A 6,839-nucleotide genomic window follows, 5' to 3' on the forward strand; every position below is an offset into this window, starting at 1 on the left:
CCATCCTTTAGTACCGGTTGGTGCCACCACCCGGTACTAAAGGGTGTGCGCTGCCAGACGAGGGGCGCAGAAGTTAGTCCCACCTCGCTAGTTGAGGAGCGCCAGGACCAGTTTATAAGCCCCGACGCGGGCACTGCATTGAGTTCCTCTCAATAGCAGGCCTTCTGGGCCTACCTCTCCTACTCTGCCTGTGGGCCTACTGGGCTTGCGGGCCTGCATCCTGGCCCAACTATAGGTTGGGTTTCTAGTCGTATGCAGGCCGCTCTGGCCCAGTAGGTGGGCTTTTTTATTTTCTTATTTTTTTTGCTTTATTTATTTTTGAGTTGTTTTTTTCTGTATTTAGAGTTTCTTTGGGAATATTTTTGCTTTAGGTACAAAAAATTACAAACTTTCTGTTAGTGCCGGTAGTTTACAAATTTGAATAGTTTACATTTTGAATTATTTGAAATTTGTGTGAATCACTAGTTTGTGAATAACTTAACTTTGAAAATAGATTTTCAGTGATTCTTTTTTCTTATGTTTAATATTAGTGTGTTTTATCATTATATTCAATTTGGTAATGCTTAGGTTATTTAGAAAATGAAATCCCTTTGTAACGGATGAGTTTTCGTCCGAAACCCTGATACTTCGAAAGAGATTGTCCATTTTATACACGAAGGGCATCCAGTTTTTGCGGTAACCCTCTCTACTTTTTTGCACATGCTATGTGGGTGAAATTATGATACCATGCCAACTTTCAACCTTTTCTGAGTTCATTTGAAATGTTTTTCAATTTCAGGGTCATTTAGGTGAAAAAATCAGTAAATGCATGGAAGAATTTGTTTGCATATAAAATTTCTTCGCGTTTCAAATGCCAAAACACATAACTACCCTAACTATTACAGAGATTCCCTCCTGGGTGTGAAACACAGAAGAAAGTCATGATAGTGAAGCCGATCACATCCCAGATCTTTGGGTGTGAAACTTTTTCTTCGCGTATGTCCCTTTGCGCCGTAGCCATGGAAAATCTTCATCATTTAACTGGATGCTCGGGTCAATATTCACTATGAATGGAGCAATTTCATCAAACTTTTCATAATCTTCTGACATGTCTGTCTTGTCATCCACTCCCACCATGTATCTCTTCCCAGAAAGAACTATGTGGCGCTTTGGCTCATCGTATGATGCATTCGCTTCCTTATCTTTTCTTTTTCTCGGCTTGGTAGACATATCCTTCACATAGAAAACCTGTGCCACATCATTAGCTACGACGAATGGTTCGTCTGCATACGCAAGATTGTTGAGATCCACTGTTGTCATTCCATACTGCGGGTCTTCCGTTACCCCATATCGTGTCATATTGACCCATTTGCACCGAAACAAAGGGACCTTCAAATCACGTCCATAGTCAAGTTCCCATATCTCCTCTATGTAACCATAGTATGTTTCCTTTCCCGTCTTGATTGTTGCATCAAAGTGGACACCACTGTTTTGGTTGGTGCTCTTCTTATCTTGGGCGATCGTGTAAAATGTATTACCATTTTTCTCGTATCCTTTGAAAGTTATTATATTCGAAGATGGTAACTGGGACAGCGAGTACTGGTCATCTTCAATAGAGGCGTCATGCATGGTACGTGTCTGCAACTAGCCGGCGAAACTCCTGGTTTGTTCACGTGTAATCCAGTCATCAGACCGCTCCGGGTGTTTGGAGCGTAGAAAATTCTTGTGTTCGTCCATATACAGAGCCACCAAGGCGGAATTCTGTATAACTGTGTAGTGTGCTTCAGTGAGAGAATGTCCGTCCATACATATTTTTTGATTCCCTCCTAGCGTGCCTTTTCCATCCAGTCTGCCCTTATGCCGCGATTCAGGAACACCAATCGGCTTAAGGTCAGGAATAAAGTCAATACAAAACTCAATGACCTCCTCATTTTCATGGCCCTTGGAGATGCTTCCTTCTGGCCTAGCACGGTTATGAAAATATTTCTTTAAGACTCCCATGAACCTCTCAAAGGGGAACATATTGTGTAGAAATACAGGACCCAAAACGCTAATCTCTTCGCATAGGTGAACTAGGACGTGCGCCATGATGTTGAAGAAGGATGGTGGGAACACCAACTCGAAACTGACAAGACATTGCACCAAATCATTCTCTAACCTTGGTATGATTTATGGATCGATTACTTTCTGAGAGATTACATTGAGGAATGCACATAGCTTCACAATGGCTAATCGAACGTTATCCGGTAGAAGCCCCCTCGATGCAACCGGAAGCAGTTGCGTCATAATCACGTGGCAGTCATGAGACTTTAGGTTCTGGAACTTTTTCTTTGCCATGTTTATTATTCCCTTTATATTCGACGAGAAGCCAGACGGTACCTTAATACTGAGCAGGCATTCAAAGAAGATTTCCTTCTCTTCTTTGGTAAGAGCGTAGCTGGCATGACCCTGATGTATGCCGTCTTTTCCATGCATACGTTGTTGGTCCTCCCGTGCCTCAGGTGTATCTTTTGTCTTCCCATACACGCCCAAGAAGCCAAGCAGGGTCACGCAAAGATTCTTCGTCACGTGCATCACGTCGATTGCAGAGCGGACCTCTAGATCTTTCCAATAGGGCAGGTCCCAAAATATAGATTTCATCTTCCACATGGGTGCGCGTCCGTCAGCGTCATTTGGAACAGGTTGTGCGCCAGGACCCTTTCCAAAGACTACCTTCAAATCCTTGACCATATCATGTACATCAGCACCAGTACGGTGGTGAGGCTTCGTCCGGTGATCCGCCTCACCTTTGAAATGCTTGCCTGTCTTTCTTACGGGATACCTGCTCGGAAGAAATCGACGATGTCCCAGGTACACATTCTTCCTACAATTTTCCAAATATATACTGTTGGTATTATCCAAACAGTGCGTGCATGCGCGGTATCCCTTGTTTGTCTGTCCTGAAAGGTTACTGAGAGCAGGCCAATCATTGATGGTCACGAACAGCAAGGCCTTTAGGTCAAATTCTTCCCCCATGTGCTCATCCCACGCACGTACACCTGTTCCATTCCACAACTGTAAGAGTTCTTCAACTAATGGCCTTAGGTACACATCAATGTCGTTGCCGGGTTGCTTAGGGCCTTGGATGAGCACTGGCATCATAATGAACTTCCGCTTCATGCACAACCAAGGAGGAAGGTTATACAAACATAGAGTCACAGGCCAGGTGCTATGGTTGCTGCTCTGCTCCCCAAAAGGATTAATGCCATCTGCGCTTAGACCAAACCATACGTTCCTTGCGTCATCTGCAAACTCCTTCCCGTACTTTCTCTCAATTTTTCTCCACTGCGACCCGTCAGCGGGTACTCTCAACTTTCCGTCTTTCTTACGGTCTTCTCTGTGCCATCGCATCGCCTTGGCATGCTCTTTGTTTTGGAACAAACGTTTCAACTGTGGTATTATAGGACCATACCACATCACCTTGGCAGGAATCTTCTTCCTGGGGCGCTCGCCCTCGACATCACCAGGGTCATCGCGCCTGATCTTATAGCGCAATGCACCGCATACCGGGCAAGCGTTCAAATCCTCGTACTCACCGCGGTAGAGGATGCATTCATTAGGGCATGCATGTATCTTCTGCACCTCTAACCCTAGAGGGCAGACAACCTTCTTTGCTTCGTACGTACTCTCGGGCAATTCGTTGTCCTTTGGAAGCATATTCTTTATCATTACCAGCAAATTTCCAAATCCCTTGTCAGATACACCATTCTCTGCCTTCCATTGCAGCAATTCCAGTGTGGTGCCCAACTTTTTCTTGTCAGCTTCGCAATTCGGGTACAACAATTTCTTGTGATCCTCTAACATGCGCTGCAACTTCTTCTTCTCCAAATCACTTGAGCAGTTTCTCTTTGCATCGGCAATGGCCCGACCTAGATCATCAGCGGGCTCATCTGATGCCTCTTCTTCAGCTTCTTCCCGCATTGCCGGCTGAGCTTCTTCCCCCATTGTTGTATCATCGTATTCAGGGAACCCATGGCCAGGATAGTTGTCGTCGTCCTCTTCTTCTTCATTGTCTTCCATCATAACCCCTCTTTCTCCGTGCTTGGTCCAAACATTATAGTGGGGCATGAAACCGGACTTAAACAGGTGCACATGAATGGTTCTTGACGTAGAGTAATTGTGATCATTCTTACAGACTAAACATGGACAAGGCATAAAACCATCCGCCCGCTTGTTTGCCTCAGCCGCAAGCAGAAAAGTTTGCGCGCCATTAATGAACTCGGGAGAGCATCGGTCATCGTACATCCATTGTTGGCTCATCTTCATTACACATGTGACGCCCCCGGTTTGACCGTACACTAATCATGCACGCAAATGTGTACGATCAAGATCAGGGACTCACGGGAAGATATCACAACACAACTCTAAAACATAAATAAGTCATACAAGCATCATAATACAAGCCAGGGGCCTCGAGGGCTCGAATACAAGTGCTCGATCACAGACGAGTCAGTGGAAGCAACAATATCTGAGTACAGACATAAGTTAAACAAGTTTGCCTTAAGAAGGCTAGCACAAACTTGGATACAGATCGAACGAGGCGCAGGCCTCCTGCCTGGGTCCTCCTAACTACTCCTCGAAGCCGAACTCCACGTAGAATCATCCTCCGGGATCTCTAGCTCCTGGACTCCAGCATCTGGTTGCGACAATCAGGTATAGAAAGGGGAAAAGAGGGAGAAAAGCAATCGTGAGTACTCATCCAAAGTACTCGCAAGCAAGGAGCTACACTACATATGCATGGGTATATGTGTAAAGGGCCATATCAGTGGACTGAACTGCAGAATGCCAGAATAAGGGGGGATAGCTAGTCCTGTCGAAGACTACGCTTCTGGCCACCTCCATCTTGCAGCATGTAGAAGAGAGTAGATGGTAAGTTCACCAAGTAGCATCGCATAGCATAATCCTACTCGGCGATCCCCTCCTCGTCGCCCTGTTAGAGAGCGATCACCGGGTTATATCTGGCACTTGGAAGGGTGTGTTTTATTAAGTATCCAGTTCTAGTTGTCATAAGGTCAAGGTACAACTCCGGGTCGTCCTTTTACCGAGGGACACGACTATTCGAATAGATAAACTTCCCTGCCGGGGTGCACCACATAACCCAACACGCTCGATCCCATTTGGCCGGACACACTTTTCTGGGTCATGCCCGGCCGCGGAAGATCAACACGTCGCAGCCCCACCTAGGCTCAACAGAGAGGTCAACACGCCGGTCTAAATCCTATGCGCGCAGGGGTCTGGGCCCATCGCCCATTGCACACCTGCACGTTGCGTGCGCGGCCGGAAGCAGACCTAGCCTAGTAGGCGTTCCAGTCCAATCCGGCGCGCGCCGCTCCGTCGCTGACGTCAAGAAGAGCTTCGGCTGATACCACGACGTCGGGATACCCATAACTACTCCCGCGTAGATGGTTAGTGCGTATAGACCAAATGGCCAGACTCAGATCAAATACCAAGATCTCGTTAAGCGTGTTAAGTATCCGTGAACGCCGACCAGGGCCAGGCCCACCTCTCTCCTAGGTGGTCTCAACCTGCCCTGTCGCTCCGCCATAAAGTAACAGTCGGGGGCCGTCAGGAACCCAGGCCCACCTCTACCGGGATGGAGCCACCTATCCTTTCAGCCCCCTCATCAGAATCACTTGCGGGTACTCAACGAGCCGACCCGACTTTAGTCACCACATGTGTCATGTATATAAAGTATATAGTATATACCCATGATCACCTCCCGAAGTGATCACGGCCCAGTAGTATAGCATGGCAGACGGACAAGAGTGTAGGGCCACTGATGGAACACTAGCATCCTATACTAAGCAGTAGGATAGCAGGCAAGGGTAACAACTGTAGCAACAATGACAGGCTATGCATCAGGATAGGATTAACGGAAAGCAGTAACATGCTACACTACTCTAATGCAAGCAGTATAGATAAGTAATAGGCGATATCTGGTGATCAAGGGGGGGGGGCTTGCCTGGTTGCTCTGGCAAGTAGGAGGGGTCGTCAACTCCGTAGTCGAACTGGGCAGCAGCAACGTCGGTCTCGTATTCTACCGGAGAGAAGAGGGGGGAAGAAACAGTAAATACAATGCAAACATAACCATGACGATGCGTGACATGACAATGAGCGGTGCTAGGTGTGCCCTAACGCGGCAGTAGGTGGTACCGGCGAAAGGGGGAAACATCCAGGAAAATATCCCCGGTGTTTCGCGTTCTCGGACAGATGAACCGGAGGTGAAATGTTACAGGTTTGCTATGCTACGGATGTATGGCGGGCGTACGGGCTGCGTATTCGGATTCGTCTCGTCGTTCTGAGCAACTTTCATGTACAAAGTTTTTCCATCCGAGCTACGGTTTATTTTATAATAATTTTAGAAGATTTAAATCATTTTAAACTATTTTTAATTCGAAAATTAAATGTTAAATTGCTAGGGGTACACAGAAGTGTACCCACAGATGGGCTTGTGTGGATGACCAGTAGGCCTAGTTGACTTGGTCAACTGCCCAGTCAGCAGAGGCTGGCTGATGGGGCCGGTCAAAGTCAACGGCCCAGTCAGCATTGACCGTTGACTGGTCAAAATGACCAGTGGGTCCCGATTGTCAATGACTCAGGTTAACTAAACAGGATTAGTTAATTTAATTTAGTGATTAGGTTAATTAAACTAAATTAATTAAGTTAATTAATCTGTAATTAATTAATATATATTTTTAATATATATATTTTTATTCTTCTTTTTTTTAACGTTTTCGTTTCAGGGGCGTGGGGCCACGCTGGCAGTGGCCCATCTGGCCACTGGAGCGGCTATCGGGGCCACGGGAGCGGGCCGCTCGCCC

The sequence above is a fragment of the Triticum aestivum genome, chromosome 4D (assembly GCF_018294505.1).
Source record: "Triticum aestivum cultivar Chinese Spring chromosome 4D, IWGSC CS RefSeq v2.1, whole genome shotgun sequence".
NCBI classification, from domain to species: Eukaryota; Viridiplantae; Streptophyta; class Magnoliopsida; order Poales; family Poaceae; genus Triticum; species Triticum aestivum.